At 35.9% G+C, this 16,988-nt stretch overlaps 1 long non-coding RNA gene across 1 annotated transcript; it reads right to left on the bottom strand.

Moving 5' to 3' along the window:
* Positions 1–15,984: 15,984 nt before the first annotated feature.
* Positions 15,985–16,303, bottom strand: LOC118754629. Its single transcript, XR_004994922.1, has 2 exons — positions 16,133–16,303; positions 15,985–16,073 (listed from the first exon to the last, which is right to left on the bottom strand). It is a non-coding gene; the product is annotated as an uncharacterized LOC118754629 (long non-coding RNA).
* Between the last annotated feature and the right edge of the window lie 685 nt (positions 16,304–16,988).

Raw genomic sequence — 16,988 nt, 5'->3', positions numbered from 1 at the left:
CAGACAGTCACCGCTTAATCGATTTCTCTTTTCATCCTGATCATTTACGTATACATTTGTCTATATCTATCTCGATTCGTTTTGCCTGTTACAAACAACCGTTATGTGAACAAAGTTATAATACCCTTGTGCATAAGTGCGCTCGGGTATACAAATAGGTTAGCGGAGAGACATCGTTTTATTTCACCGAAACGCAACTAGCAGCCACACTCCGGTTTTTATCACTGGCTCCTATCAGTTGGGAATAGCTAAAGACCAAGATGTCAGCATAGGCAGAAGCACTTTTTCTAAGGTATTGCATTTTGTTATACAGGAGCTGGAGAGCTGCAGAGGAGAGCGAAAATGATCATTAGGCGAATGTACATATATGAACGGAAAATGAGGGATGAAGTTGCCCGCAGTTACAAATGTAAATTTTTGAACACAAATAGTCACTCTTACAGAAATATCCGTAATTTAGTTTTTTTACAATATTTAAAATATTTTCCATCATCGTTTTTTTTTTTGTTTTAAATAGCTCATTCTATAACAAAAACCATATAAATCAATATTACGGGAAATGAAAGAAAATAAAATTCTCCATAAACCGCATATACATTACTTTTCGATAGCCCTGATAGTTTCAGAGAAATTAATTAATCATTTCTGACGCCTCTTGTTTTCGATGCAAACACTCTTACTACTCAGGTGTACGTGGCTCATACTTCATACAAAAATCCTTGTGCATTTTCATTTGGCCAATCATTATTTTCTTATTTACACAGAAACTGTTATTTCTTTACTTTTTTTCCAGTTAAAGTTTAAATTTTTTGCATTTTTCCATAAAAAAAAAAAAAAAAAATCTGGAATGATTAATTAATTTCTGAGAAACTATCAGGGCTATCGTAAAGTGATGTATATACGGTTTATAGAGAATTTTATTTTCTTTTATTTACTGTACCTCGCATTACGATTATTTAATTGGTTCGTAAGATATACTTGATTAAGTGGAACCACTCTTTTTTTTTTAGCTGAATAACGGTAAATTGCTAATATCTCGAAAACGTATCCATACAAAAATAAATTAACTCGATTTCGGAATCAGCGACGGTTCTACATACAAATTGGATAGTGGCATCTGGAGAACAGAATCAAAATTAAAATTTGTGATCTTGGTTCTTTTAGAATGTTTTTTGTCAGTGCTGTCAAACTATGGAACTCCCTACCAAACGAAATTAAATCCGTGCTAAATTCTAGGCACTTTAAACTGGAAGTGTTTAAATTGTTCAATATATAAAATTTTTTCTCTCTTCTTCATCTTTATACAATATAATTTTAAGTTAATGTGTTTTTATTCTTATGTGTGCGGATTATCTTAGTTGTAAACGACAATATTATATAAAAGACATAAGTGTTATGCACAGCCAGCTACACAAATAATATAAAATATAAAATAAATAAATAAATAAAATAGATAAGTATAGGATGCTGGAGATCTAGTTTAATTGCTTATTTATTGTTGAGCTAATATAAATAATAATAAATGAATAAAAATTAAAAATTAATTGATTTAATTTAATTATTACATTAAAAATTAAAAATAAATTAAAAGACATCAGTCCTATGCACAGCCAGCGACATAAATAAATAAATAAAATAGTTAACTATAGGATGCTGAAGATGCTCGTTTAATTGTTTATTTATTGTTGAGATAATATAAATAATAATAAATAAATAAAACAAAAAAATTTTTAATATACCACACTTCTAAATTTGAGATCGATTTTAAGCGATCGATATCCATTTACCAACATGCATCTGCATATTACTTTTCATATCAATTCAAGTCTGTTAAGCTCTACCCAGAATTGCAGCGGACGACGCTAAAGCGGTCGACGGTTAACCGCTGTCAAAATAAAAACTCACAAAGGCACATGGAATAGCTCATAATTGCGACGGCAGTGTTTTAACCGCCCACGTTTTTCGGTTGATTTAAACTTATTTCGTAGCGAATGTTGATTGTAATAATTTTTACTATTTTCGCAAGTTTTCCAATGTTTTCATCCATTTTTATTCACAGCAATTCATAGTATGATGCAATGCCAACGCCTTATGGTTAAATTAATTGTTAAATAAATGTTGTAAATGTTATAAATAAGCTAAGACTGAAAATAAAGAGCAGTATTTTTGAAAAGTTTGAAAGTTACTCAACTTGTGTTTTGATTTATCCTCGAGGTCGCGGATTAAAATATCCTTAAGGATTAACCGCGAGCGACCTGCACAAACAGATGCAAATGGTTTTTTGGAAAGATATGACGAAAGGAAAGTGAAGTGTATGGAAAAAATTTTTAAATTTATTGGTAAAAATAAAATAGCGACTGCAGCGGACTACGACAATAAAGAAACTCTCGAAGAGGAATCAGTGGCAATGATTCGAAAAATAAATATTAAATACGGCTTGTACAGCCAATGAATTACTAAAATTCCGGTCTATAACATAAGCTTAATTCTGCGATTCTGAACTCCAGACCCTCCAGAGTATAAAAGCTTCCTTTCCTAGAAGGGATCAACAATAAAATAACATATAAAAAAATATTTTAATGGGCAATAGTCCCAGCAAACCCAAATTGTATTATTACGAATACTGCCATGGGGCTCACAAAATAAGTAACTCCCCGTACCTTAACAAAAAACGTTAGAAAACATAAAAAGAATAATACATTTTTTTTATATATGGAAAACAATTAAAATACCAAACAGAAATATGGCGAACGGTGACTTGACAGTTGACCATTTACACGATTAATCGCTAACAGCAATATAGGCCTAAGGCAATAAATTGAACATTTACGTTCACACTTAGAAGTAAATACTCGCGGCTCTTACGATTTGGAGAAACAAAGTAACTCAGGACGCGAATGATGTCCTTCGCCTTGTCGAAGTACGCTTGCTCAATAATCGGTAAGTCGGTTGTAGAATATTACAACCTGGTCAACAAAAAATTGACTTCTATACATAGTATAAAGGAAAGTCGAGATTTTTGTACGCGGTAATCTTGAAAACTACTGAACGGATTTTGACGAGATTTTCTCTTTTTTTACCTAGAATTTTAATAGGGTTGCCCCCTGTCTAAAAAACTATAAGATCCGCACCGTTCGCTGGATTACAAAAGATGAGGTGTCAAATGAAAGAGATTTGCCTCTAGAAAAGCACAACAATTTTTGTTACCGCCTGTTAATAAAATTACCATATTCAATCATAATAAGCGTAGGCATCAGTTCTGTACCGTCAATGTCAAACGAAAACACTTAGCCTCTGGATGTGTAATAATGTATTATTTTTCTGAGTACACGGTCAAAAATTTGGGTTTAATTTTTAAACCGCGCTGGGACTACTGCCTTTTTTAAAGTTTTATAGTCTACTTTTTAAACCAGTCAATAGTTTTACGCAATTTTTAATATATTCTGGTTTAAATTTTAAAAGCCCAAAAAGTTCGTGGTTTAAAAATCAAACCAAAATGTTTTAATTCTAGTTTCTAGGTTTCAAATATAGAAGCTTTGGTTTAAAATCTAAACCGAAATAGAATATGTTTGCACAGCGAATTGTGGTGTTGATTCAAACTCAACATATGAAAGCACATTTACATGCGTGGCTGTAGCTGAGTGTGCAAAGATGCTTGATACAATTGGTTGCTACCAAGGCTGTCCGGGTTCAATCCCAACCAGACGGAGCATGAAATTTAAGATTGTTTTTTTTTTTTTATTCTTAATTATGAAAATGTTTGGGTTTAACATTTAAACCGAATTGTTTAAATTCTAAACCCAACATATGTGCTCTCTTTTTTATAAACTTGGAAGGTTTGTATTTGAAACTGAATTTAGTTTGGTCATATATGTAGTCCAAAAAGTTTAAAATTAAAACCGAAATTTTTAACCGTGTAGGCTTGCCACTTGTTTAAAAACTATAAGATCTTCACCGTTCGTTGGATAAAAAAATAAGAAACCAAATGAAAGTGCATAGCCTTCGCATGTACAAAAGCTTTCAGTTTTTTGAGTAGGGTTGTCACCTATTTAAAATTACTACCTTCTATACATAGTATAAAGGAAAGGCGAGATATTTTAGCCACGCTAATGAACGGATTTCGACAAGATTTTGTATGTATATAATAAACGAAGTACATGATGACTTATGATTTCTTTCTCCAAATACGTAAAAATACGTAAATGTACATACATATGCATACATTCAGCGCGTGGCGAAGCCTCGCGCATCCGTAGCCGGCTACTTATTAATAAACAAAACAATAATGACACATGGCAATGCGTCAGATATAACCAAAGAGTTTAATAAGAATTTTTATAAAAGGACTCAATGCGCCCTTAAGAGATATAATTTTTTCGCTTAAACCGCAAGATTTGCCTGATGCTTTGGCAAAAGCACAGGAGCTCGAATCAAACAATCAGAGAGCATCATTTGCGCAAAATTTTGCAATTGAAAAAATAAGAGCTAAGTTACCAAATTCGCAAGTAATAAGTTAAGGTTCCCATTAAGGGATCCCATGGATATAGATACATCGCTATCAAGATTCCGGAAAAATATTGTTACCAAACCGCAACAAAATAATGGTTTCATGATATACAACTACTGCAGCCTATAAAAATTTGGGCCCTCAAACCTAAAATGCTTACGCTCTGAAGCGACCATAGCTCTTGTTGCTACAGGGGCTACCTCGTGTTATATTAGGCAGGGGGTATATGAAAATAGGAACGAATTAGCCATTTACAAAAAGGTAAACACCGTGAATGGTTATTCAATCATGAAATATTACCATTTGAAACCCCTATTTGGAGTCAAACTGTTTTTTTTATGAAATAGAAAACATGGAATCCGATCTCCTTTTGTGGTATAATTTATTGAAAAAAATTGAGGCGCGTATCGACGTGCCCAATGAGAAATTTTTTTATAAAATAAAAAGTGATACCGAAAGTCTCGAAAATGCTTAGCCTGAACATTAATATTCGTGCAAAAAATATAAATCCTTTGGAACAAAAAGTTTTCAAGGTAACTACTGATATTAATACCGGCAACACACAAAAACTAAATCCTTGGAACAAAAAGTTTCCAAGGCTCACGCCAATAAGATTTAAGAAATAAAAGTAATAAAAAAATTACTAAACAAATTAAAACTAAGGAACAAAAAGTTTTATAAAAAACCAGCCGATACAAAAATTGGCATCGAGGAACATAAAGATTACAAAAACTACCCGATACAAAAATTGACATCAAGGAACATAAACTTTCCAAAAAACTAGCAGATACAAAAACTGACATGAAGGAACATAAAGCTCCCGATGAAAAAACATAAATAAAGATATTAAGGATCATAAAGCTTAGAATTAAAAAAATTGAGAAACATAAAGCTTCCATAAAATCGGTCGATAAAAAAATTTACATTGAGGAAATACAGATTCCATAAAGCCAGCTGAAGATTTTACTGGCTATATATTATTAGAAAAATATTTTGCTTTAGGACATGAAGATCCTTTAGCACCAGCCGACGAGTTTAGCGGAAATATCGATAATTGTTCAATACTGGGCGAAAGAGGCTCAGAAATAACGTATTACAAATGTGGACATGAAAATGACGAATTGTCAAAGTTGAAAGAATGCGTAAAGTATAAAATCAGTGAAACACATCCTGAAGTGGATACATGTTTTCCACTTAGAATTGATGGAAGAGCAGAAATAAGGACAGAGGCCGAGGAGCCTATATGGAGCAGGCAGTATCCATATTCTCTCTCTTTAAATTCTTTTGTAAATAAAGAAATCAACAGAATGTTGAATGATAAAAATTATAAGGTCAAGTACAAGTCCTTATAACTCACCAATTTGGGTGGTACCAAAAAAGGGTACAAATGAGGATGGCTCACTAAAATTTAGACTGGTCATCGATTATAAAAAAATAAACGAGAAAACAATTCCCGATCGCTATCCTATACCAGATACTAATATTATTTTGTCAAATTTAGAGAAAGCAAAGTACTTCTCAAGTATTGACTTAGAGTCCGGCTTTCACCAGATTTTAATGTCGGAAAACAACATAGAAAATACAGCTTTTTCTGTCAATAACGGAAAATATGAGTTCTTGCGCATGCCTTTCGGTCTTAAAAATGCTCTCTGAATTTTTCAAAGAGCACGATATATTGCACGATCAAATTGGGAAAATATCTATGTCATGTTTATGTATATGGACGATATAATTATTTTTTCAGAAAGTTTAGAACAACACATAGAAGATTTGGAATTAATAACCCAACAAGCATTTCAGTAAATGTTAAAAAAAACTTACAGTAAGTTTGCTATAATAAGCCTTAAATAAGCGTTTTTAATATTAAGATTATTAAAAGTTTTTTCAAATAAACCTTTAATAAGTGTTGAGAGCGAATGTTTATAAATCACTTAAACTTAAAAATGAAATGCAAATGCCAACGACATGAAGCAGTAAATATAGCATTTTTTCAATTGTCAGTGCCGTGTTTACGTTCTTTAAAATATATTATTAAAAGAAAAAATAATATAGAACCAATGCGGTAAAAATAGGAGGAAATGTCGCGTTTAAAAAGTGAAAAAGACAGTGTGAAGAAATTATAAATTTGAATAGTGAAGTCCACGGAAGAACACATTGAACATAAAGTGATGAGTTCTCCTTATCCTTTCTTACTTTAACATTCAATTAAAAATGTATTAAATTTTTTTCAAAAAAGTCCATCGATTAGAATGGCGGCGATGAAGCGGCTGCATCGATGTCGTTTTTCCAATTGCCAATAACCGCATGTAATTAAAAGCTGATTTTTGTATGTTATCGCGAATTTCAATGCTAAAATGTCTCTTCCCTATTTATATTTTCGCGACTGTAGATGAGTCCGCCGAAAATTCGCATTTCTTTTAGTTTCTAGATGGTAAGCAATCTATGTATGAGTTTTTAATGAAATTTCTTTAAATAAAGGGTTATAAAAACGTTTATAAAAAGCTTTATTTTGAAAATTTTTAGTAAGTTTATATTCATACGTTTATAAACAATTTTTTTTAACCTTTATTATAAGTTTACACTTTTACGTTTACAAAAAGCTTTCTTTTCAGCATTTATTATAAGTTTATATTTCTACGCTTATAACCAAGGTTCCTTTTCGATTATATTACGCTTACTTTCAAGCGTTTTATAAACAAAAAAATCAACGTTTTGTAAGCTTAATGTTTATAGTACAAAACTTTAAAAAAGCTTTCTTTAAGTTTAATTTGCTTGTTGGGAATTGAATTACTGAGATAAGCTAATAAGAAAATCTCCCTTGAAAAATCAAAAGTTTTCAAAATCGAAATAGAATTTTTGGATTACATCATAGCCCAAAATATGATCAAAACAGATCCACATAAAATTGAGTTAATGCTTAATTATCCGCTACCCAAAAGTTTACGAGAATTAAAAGGATTTTTGGGCATCACAGGTTATTATCGCAAATTCGTTAAGGATTACGCAGCGATTGCAAAACCTTTGACAAAATACTTGTAGGCAAAAAAGGTGTGACAAATCTTGAAATTCATAAAGATCATCAACCACTAACTTTTGCATTGTCCACCCGCAACCCAAATTCAAAAATGAAAAGGTGGCATGCGTTTATCGAAGAGTTTTCTCCAAATTTGTGTATCAGCCAGGTAAAACAAACATTGTAGTTGACACACTATCACGCCTTGAAGTAAACCCACACATTCTGCTCAAAGTAGCGATAATTTTTGTATACAGTAAACGCAAAAACTTGTAAATCAATTCAAACAACAAATAATATTATGTAACAAGTAAGAAAGGCTAAGTTGGGGCGGAGCCGAACATTAAATACCCGGCGCAAGTATTAAATATAAGTTTTTAACTATGTCTGCAAACCAAACTTGACAAGGGATGACGGAAATTCGTTCCAAAATAAATCATCTTATCACCCTGTCTGAAAAATCAACCAACACCAATACACATATGTTTTTAACCTTTCCGAAAGCTACCGCTGCATGGTAAGCCGGGACGTATCAATTTTGAGTAAATTAGCGTCCTTAAATTTCGAAATATTGAAGTTTAAAGCATTTCTGAAATTTACCGTTATATGAAAAGCGGCCGTAATTTTAGTCCGATTTCAATCATTTTCAACGTTTTACTTTTACGTGGCAAGCACAATAACCATACCGAGTTTGGAACAAACATTTTCATAAATTTTATCATACACGTATTTCTTGGTAAAGAATTCTTGCAAGAATTAATTTTGAATAAATTAGCTTTAATATCTACTGATGTATGGAAATTTTCGTATTTCACTAAATTACCGTTGTATGGGATGTCGGCGTGGTTAATGTCCGATTTTAAAAATTTTCGCCCATTTGAAATGCTATATCAAGGCCAATAACTGTACCAAGTTTGGAACAAAGCGGTGCAGCGGTTACCAAGATATACACATGTAACCATAAGTGGGCGTGGCTACGCCAATTTTCCAAAAATTTATAATATTCTAATTTTTCGCCTAAAAATTATTGTATATGTCAATTTTGAGAGTATAATCTTTAGTAGTTACTAAAATATCGCAGTTTTCGTATTTCTGGAAATTACCGTTATATGCGAGGTAGGCGTGGTTAAAGTCCGATTTTGCCCATTTTCAATACCGTCCGTCCTACGCCCGAAATAAGTGCACGTACAAAGTTTCGTTAAGATATCTCCATTTTTACTCGAGTTATCGGGTGCACAGACGGACGGACGGACAGACAGTCACCACTTAATCGATTTCTCTTTTCATTCTGATTATTTATGTATATATTTTGTCTCGATTCGTTTTGCCTGTTACAAATAACCGTTATGTGAACGAAGTTATAATACGCTTGTGCACAAGTGCGCTCGCTTAATTGAATATAGAAGTCCTAACGTAGGAAAAGCGATACACTGCACAGTAGAAGATTTCCACGAGATACAAAGACCTCTTAAAGAAACATTTCAGAACAAATTTGTATATACCAGGTTATTTCCTATGGACCTTCGCAATAGAGAGGATCAAGCATGTGGAAAACATAACGTTAGATAATGAACCAAGTTTCACAACACCCCGGTTTAAATCGTTAATACAAAGATTAAATGTGGAAACCTATTTTTGTGATCCACGTCGCATTATAACCTATGAACAGATATAAAGAATTCATTCTATAATAATAGAAATGGCTAGATGCATAAAGGAAGAATATAATATAGTCAGCGATTTAGAAGCAATTTTTAGAGCAAGTCAACAGTATAATTTGACAGTACATTCAGTGACAAGATTGAAGCCGAAAGATGTCTTTCACAATAAAATAAATAATGAAAATTTACTCGATATTCTCAAACAGGCGCAGAAAAAAAGCTTGCGACTCATAATAGGAATAGAATAGAAAAACAATTCCAACCAGGAGAAATTGTTTATGAAAAAATTATAATACCTAGATATAGAAGACAACAAGTAAAGGAAAATCTAGATAATATAAAATCTTAATTGCTTATAGGTTTTCAACATGATAATATTCGTAATTACAACCTTAATCGGCTTAATGACAGCTGACATTGTAGATTACACTCGACAAGATTACATATTAATTAAAAATGGAGATGTCTCTATTTACGAAAACTATGGAGATATGTTTCACATCACTAACTTAACATATATTGAAAACATTATAGAACCGGAAAAACAAAGTTTTTATAACAATGTTGATTATGGCGAAAATGAGAATAATAATAATGAGCTAGAAAGCAGAAATTGAGTAAGAAATTTTAGTAATTGAAACATTATTAGGGCAACTAAAACAAAAACCTATCAGACAAAAGAGAGGTATTAATGAACTAGGAACACTTTGGAAGTGGATAGCAGGTACCCCAGACCATGACGATTTCGTAAGAATTAATGATAAATTAGATGAACTAGTTTTAAATAACAATAAACAGGTTACGACAAATTCCGAAATTTTTAAAATTATTACATAATTAACTGATACAGTACAGAATATTAAAGGAGACACAATAGCAAAAACATTAAGAAGGAAAAGAAATCAATATACCATACATGAACTACAAAACATGATAAATACAATAACATTTGCACTTTGACGAAATAAAAAATATAACCAGCACGCTACAATGACCATTACAGACCTAACGGATATTTCAAAATTTAAAATAGCCCCAAAAATGATATAATTGTCCTATGTATAAAATATACAAAAATTAAGTAAGCATGTAAATAGTACGAAGTTGGAGCTATTGCACAATTAGATGGTAAGCTTATTATTGATAAAAATATAACCAATTGTAACAATAAGATCCTTAATGTAAAAGATTGTAAAACAGAAATTTTAAATACATATTGTAAATCGAACAAGCAAAGTATGTGTTTATCAGAAATTTTAAATAAAAAACAAGGAAAATGTAAAAAAATAAAATAAAGAAATTTTACAATTGAAATTATAAAACAAGGAGCAATATTGATTTCAGAAAAAAATATTGCTGAAAATCAAACTTTATCAGGAACATATTGGCTGAATTTCTTTATTCATTCTGAACGTTTGGAATAAACTTTTTTGTTTACTTATTCTTTATAACTTTCCTGATGATATGTTAACGTGTATTTCAAACGCATTCTGTTTATTCTGGCTTTGAAATGGGATTATCTGGAATGAATAAAGAAAGGCAGCCATTGAGTAACATTAGAAAATAATACTGTAATAAATAATAAAACCCGTGATACAAAAAAGAAGGTAGTTTCATTGTCACTTTTCGGGCGCCATGTTAACTACCTGATAATTAAGCAGATTGTGACATTTCGTGCTGCCATACCTAGTCTTCAATAATCATTTATTTATTGTGAAAAAATTATTATTGAAGACTAGGTATGGCAACACAAAACGTCACAATCTGCTTAATTGTCAGGTAGTTAACATTGCGTCCGAAAAGTGACAATGAAACTACCTTCTTTTTTGTATCATGGGTTTTATTATTTATATATATATATCTAAATCGCTATATAGATTGGCGCTTACACATATGTTAGTATTTGGCCGAGCTTCTCCTCCGATTTGTTGCATGCGCCTTGATGTTGTCACACAAAGCGGAGGGACCTACAGTTTTACGCCGACTCCGAACGGCGATTGTATTTTTATGAGAAGCTGATTTTCATGGCAGAAATACACTCGGAGGTTTGCCATTGCCTGCCGAAGGACGACCGTTGTTAAGAAAAAACCTTTTTTCTATATTTTTTGCTGTTGCTTTGTCCAGGGTTTGAACCCAGGCGGTGCGGAGTGGAAGCAGCGGCCGACCGCAAAAACTAGTTATTATTAAATTCGTTTATTTTAAAGCCAATCACCGAAAAGGATTTGGATGTGCTTTACAAACTATAGCCCCAGTAAGGCTTTAATTTCGGTGCTTCATGATATGAAAGATAATATAATTATGGACGATAGGAGGTACTCCCGATTGAATTGGCATCCAGAGTTTGGAAGTAAGTAGTTAGTCTATCACCGCAGACATGTAAACTCGTTCCCCTCCTCCTATTTTCACCCACGTAGTCCATGGCCTTGAGGATTGCAAATACCTCAGCCTGGAAGGCCGAAGCATACTTCAAAAGAGAGAAGTTAATTTTATTCCCCATTAACTCCGATAAAGACCCCAGATCCTGAAACAGAGTCAGTTTTGGAGCCACCAGTGAAGACTCGATTATGTGTCAGTCCGGGTTCAGTGCTGGTATTAAACCAGCATTCAGCCTCAGGGCATCCAGAGTTTAGAAGTAAGTAGTTAGAGGGTAGCCCAATGCATTATGTGCAGCTTGTCTATCACCGTAGACATGTAAACTCATTCCCCTCCACCTATTTTCTACCACGTAGTCCATGGCCTTGAGGATTGCAAATACCTCAGCCTGGAAAGCCGAAGCATACTTCAAAAGAGAGAAATTAATTTTATCCCCCATTAACTCCGATACAGACCCCAGATCCTGACACAGAGTCAGTTTTGGAGCTTCAGTGGGTTCAGTGCTGGTATTAAACCAGCATTCAGCCTCAGGGGAGTTCCCTTAAACAAAGGCAGTGGTGGCGCACTATCCTGTGGCATTGAAAAGACACAAGTGATCAGATCATTGCCGCTAGCAATTTTTACCTCGCCCCACTCAGTGTTATACCGGCATCCGTTTCTTTTTAGTCTGCGAATGGCCTTTAAGGCTTCTCTACTTATGAAGAAACAAAGTGACGGTAACAGCCCGAACACAATGAAAGCGACGAGCTGCAGACCACAGCTGTCAAATTATTTTAACACGTACTCTTATGTAGATAATTATTTTGGCAACGACCGGGCTACGCGACGGCTATGGTTGTGGCCAGATTAGATCTATTTCTATTTTTCCGGCGACAGATAAGGTTCTTCCTCTTCTTTTATGTCAAACTCATACAAATTCCTGGTGTCGCTGCCGCGTTTAAAAAAATCATGTCGTCATCGACAAAGCGTTTAGATAATGAAGATAACAAATTGGAAGCTGTGGCCCGTAGCTTGTCGTTTTCAATGTGTTCAGAACTTAAGTGCAGCAGTGCATCCAGAGCAGCGCCACTGTACGAAGTACAGAATTACTTCTAAATTTTTCACTTCGGGAGAATTCTGAATTTTGGCTCCTTAATAGTGAGGGAAATGAGACCATTCGACCTTCTCCGAAGCCTGGTTTCGGATGCTTTGATGACGAAATATCTATGAGTTTTGTTATGTAAATATATTTATTTTGTTTAAAATAAAATGAAAAAAAGCTTTTTAATAAAATTAGTTATTATAAATGTTTCAAAACTGGATTTTTTTTGTATTTCTTCATCTCTGCACATCGATATTATTCAAAGGATCTTTTAAACGCTTGAGAAAAACGTTCAAATTTGATTATCGAACACATCAACTTGCTATTTTTTATGCCAATTTTACTCTTTTATTAAATCCCAAACATTTAAAAGAAAATCTCCCCTCTCAAAAAATGTCAATATGGTTAATGTTTACTTCTGGAGAAATGTCAAAAATCTGCTTTATAATCAAAATAACGAAAACGAAAAACGTGGAGCGCATGTAATATGCCCACATACATACATATGTTACTTTTCACATCAATTCAAGTGTATTACATGCGCCCCACGCTTTTCATTTTCAATGTCATTAATTGTTTATAATGACTTTTGCTAAAATTTCAAAATCAAAAGTTATCAAAACAAATTCTGTGGGACTGACAAATATTATTGTATATTAAACAATTTTTTATTTTTTTTAATTTTTTTCTACTTTTTAGTCTTGCCTGTACAAAATTTTGCAATAGATATTAAAATAATTCAACTTGCAGTGAAAGAGAACAGGAGACTATGCAAGCACAATGTTGTTTGCTCACATTTAGTATAAACATACATATGTACATACATACATATAAGCAGTTTATTTCATTTAAAGATGTGGCGTGTCGTCCATTACCGCTGTGACGTATATAAATAGTGCATATATTTAGGCGCAATATTTAACATCTTCTGGCGGAGCGACATCTAGAGTCTTCTAATTGTATCTCCTTGATATGATGCCTACAACGAGGTTGATATCTAGACTAGGTTGATATCTAGAATTTTCCATAAATAGCTTTGCTACATTTATAGTAGGTGCATTCTTTTGACACCGAGCTGCAAAAGAACACTCGCTTAAATGACGAAATACACGCGAAGCAACAACACAAACTCGGCTATTAATCCGAGCTCAGCCAGGTCGGTTAAAAAATACGCAAATACCTCGCATAATTATTCATTTAAATTGGTTTTTGTATCTAAATCCCATTAAACTAATCATTTTTTCTTGCCGGCTACCAACAGGGTTGCTTAAGTAGCTAAAAGGAAATTTTACCCGAGTTGAGCGTTCTTTGGACCTTACTCAATAGTTTTAGGTAACTTGCCTTTTGAGTTGCTGGCCACCATACAAGTATTCCATATAAGAGTATTGGCCTGACCACCGAGGTGTATAGCCAGTGTGTAATACGAGGTGTTAACCCCCACTTGATTCCGACCGCTTTTTTTCATGTGTATAATGCAACGTTGGCCTTCCTTACTCTTTCCTCTATATTAGGTTTCCACGTTAGTTTCCTGTCTAATATGAGTCCTAGATACTTAACATTCTCCTTCAAGGATATCTCCACACCCAAAAAGATTAGCGGGGAGACAATGGGAAGCCTGTGTTTCCTTGTGAAGAGAATTGCTTCGGTTTTCTCGCGGTTTACTCCGAGTCCCCTACTCTCTGTCCAGTTCCTAAGCGTGGCCATGTTAGAGCGCAGAATCTCCATTAGGGTATTTGGGTATTTGCCTTTGACGGCAATTGCCAGATCGTCAGCATATGCTGTGACACGGCAACCCCCCCTCTCTAGTGCCACCAGCAGAGAGTTCACCGCCAAATTCCAGAGAAGAGGGGAGAGAACCCCTCCCTGAGGAGTGCCTCTACAGACCTTCTGCTTATTGTGGTGTTGCCGAGCTTAGCGGTAATCGTCCTGCTGACAAGTATAGACTCGATCAGCACCGCCACATTCTGGTCAACTCCAAGCTCTTCTAAGGCACCCGTTATGGCGCTTGCGTTAATATTGTTGAAGGCGCCTTCTATGTCTACAAAGGCAACCAGAGCGTACTCTTTGTCGAATAAACTTTTTTCCACCAACCCAACGAGCGAGTGCAAGGCGGTTTCCGTGGATTTGCCTTTCGTATAGGCATGCTGCGCAGGGGAGAGCCTACTTGTTGGTATCACGCCCCGTACATAATCATCCACTATCCTCTCTAAAATTTTGAGAAGGAAAGACGTAAGACTGATGGGTCTGAAGTCCTTAGGGTTGGTATGAGAGGACCTGCCCGCCTTGGGTATAAAGGAGACTTTTGTCTCTCTCCAGCCTAGCGGGATGTAGCCCATGTTAAGACAGCTTCTTATAATAACCACAATGAACGGAGAGATAATACCCCGTGATTGCTGTAGCTCTACCGGGTGTATTCCAACAAGTCCCGGTGACTTGTAAGGACCAAAAGTCTTAAGAGCCCATTCAATTTTTTCGTTTGTAATCAGTCGGTTTCCCAGATCAGATAGCCCCCCTCCATTCTGGGGGTCATTAGGTTCCACCGGCTTGTTTCCAGGGAAGTGTGTGTCCAGGAGGAGACCTAAAGATTCCTCGCTCGTCGTAGTCCATGAGTTCCCTTGACCCTTGAGATAGCCAAGGTTGCATGGCGACTTTCCGAGAATTCTTCTTAATCTGGCCGCTTCCGTGGTTTCCTCAATTCCCTTGCAGTAACTTTGCCAGGATTTACGTTTCGCAGTTCTAACTGCTTTTTTGTATATTTGCTTATTGAACATTGACCTATTAGATTCACGTAACAAGGATAATTGTTTCGACCACCAAGGTGGTTCGCTTTTTCCCCTGTATCGAACAACCGGGCATCCGGCTGACAAAGAACTATTCATGGCTTTAGTAACCTGATTAACCAACCCATCCAGCTCCACCTGCGTGGCGGGGTCTCGGGGAGGTATCTTTGGCAGTAAAGTCCTTAATTTATTATTGTAAACCCCCCAGTCGGTATTTCTAACATTTCTGAACTCCCTTACTTGGGGGGTCTTAAGATCTATTTCGAATTCAATATAACGATGGTCAGAACAGTACTCTCCATCTCTTGATTTTATGGGCAAACATGTCTGAAGCCAGAGTTATGTCCAAAACTTCCTCTCTACTCTTTGTTATGAAGGTCGGCTCTGAGCCTAAATTCAAGACCCTAAGTTTGTTCCCTAGAATGAAGTCTAGTAACGACTCACCTCTAGTATTCGTGTCCGTACTCCCCCACATCAAGTTGTGAGCATTAGCGTCGCAGGAGGCAACCAGTGGTTTGTTCTTGAAGGCTGCTTCCTCGGCCAAGGTCCGAAACCCATCTGGTGGCGCGTCCTTGTCATGGGCCATGTAGGCAGAGGCTACCCAAAAGCTGGTTTTGTCCAGCTCAATGCTTGCCACTACCAGATCGCCGTCACTAAGCTGTGGGAGCAGGAAGATGTTTAAGTTGTTCCTTGCTAATATGCAAGCTCGAGTCTTACCTGCATTTTGTGCGGCAATAAGCTTAAAGCCCTTCATCCCAAGTCCGCAGATTTTATTGCCGTGTATCCACAGTTCCTGGATGAGGGCAACGTCGAGTCCACCGGCAGCCAGGCGGACCTCAAGGTTCGCAGACGCGAGTTTAGAGTGGTGGAGGTTGATCTGGATCAGCTTCATCAGATTCTGTCCGTTTTACCTCCACCATCGTGACATCCACGTCCGCCTCTTCGATCTCCTCACCCTCGGTGTCATCGGCGAGGAGGTCTTTTTCGTAGAATAATGGCCCCAATCCGGATAGCCTCTCCGAGTCAGATGAGCATTGGCTGCTGGGCAACCCTTCTTCACCACCGCTGCGCAGGCCGGACTTGTCGCTCTCCTCACTAAGGTCCAAGCTCGGCTCGTCGCTGCGGTAGATTCGAATGGTTGCGTCATTAAACCTGAATCTCACCACCCAATCCTTTTGCGCCAGTGGGGCTAGCGATTCGCCGTTGAGGATCAGCAACACCTGCCTTCTATTCTCTACTGGCTCCTCTATCTTCCCTACCCTCCAATTATGAGTTGGCAGGTCCTTATTACAGGATCTGAAGATCCTCTCAATTCTTTCAGGCTCGGCGGGTTTGGCCGGAATCCAAACTCGAGCCCTCGGTCTGCTAGGAATATCTTCCTTGTTGACGGCCTCGAGCTTGGCTCCCGGCCACACTTGACCTACCTTACTAACGGCCAACCTATAGAGCTGGGCTGACCTATGGTCCTCGCAGGCGATGAGTTTAGCTCTACCCTGATACCATCCGGAATCATGGCAGAGAGGAGGAGGTCCAGGATTTTCCTCTAGGACTTGGAGGTAGATTTCGGCGATCG

The sequence above is a fragment of the Rhagoletis pomonella genome, unplaced genomic scaffold (genome assembly GCF_013731165.1).
Source record: "Rhagoletis pomonella isolate Grant_MI unplaced genomic scaffold, Rhpom_1.0 Rhpom_scaffold_04259, whole genome shotgun sequence".
Taxonomy (NCBI): domain Eukaryota; kingdom Metazoa; phylum Arthropoda; class Insecta; order Diptera; family Tephritidae; genus Rhagoletis; species Rhagoletis pomonella.
The sequence above is the reverse complement of the archived record's forward strand: the minus strand, read 5'-3'. Positions and strand labels throughout refer to the sequence as shown.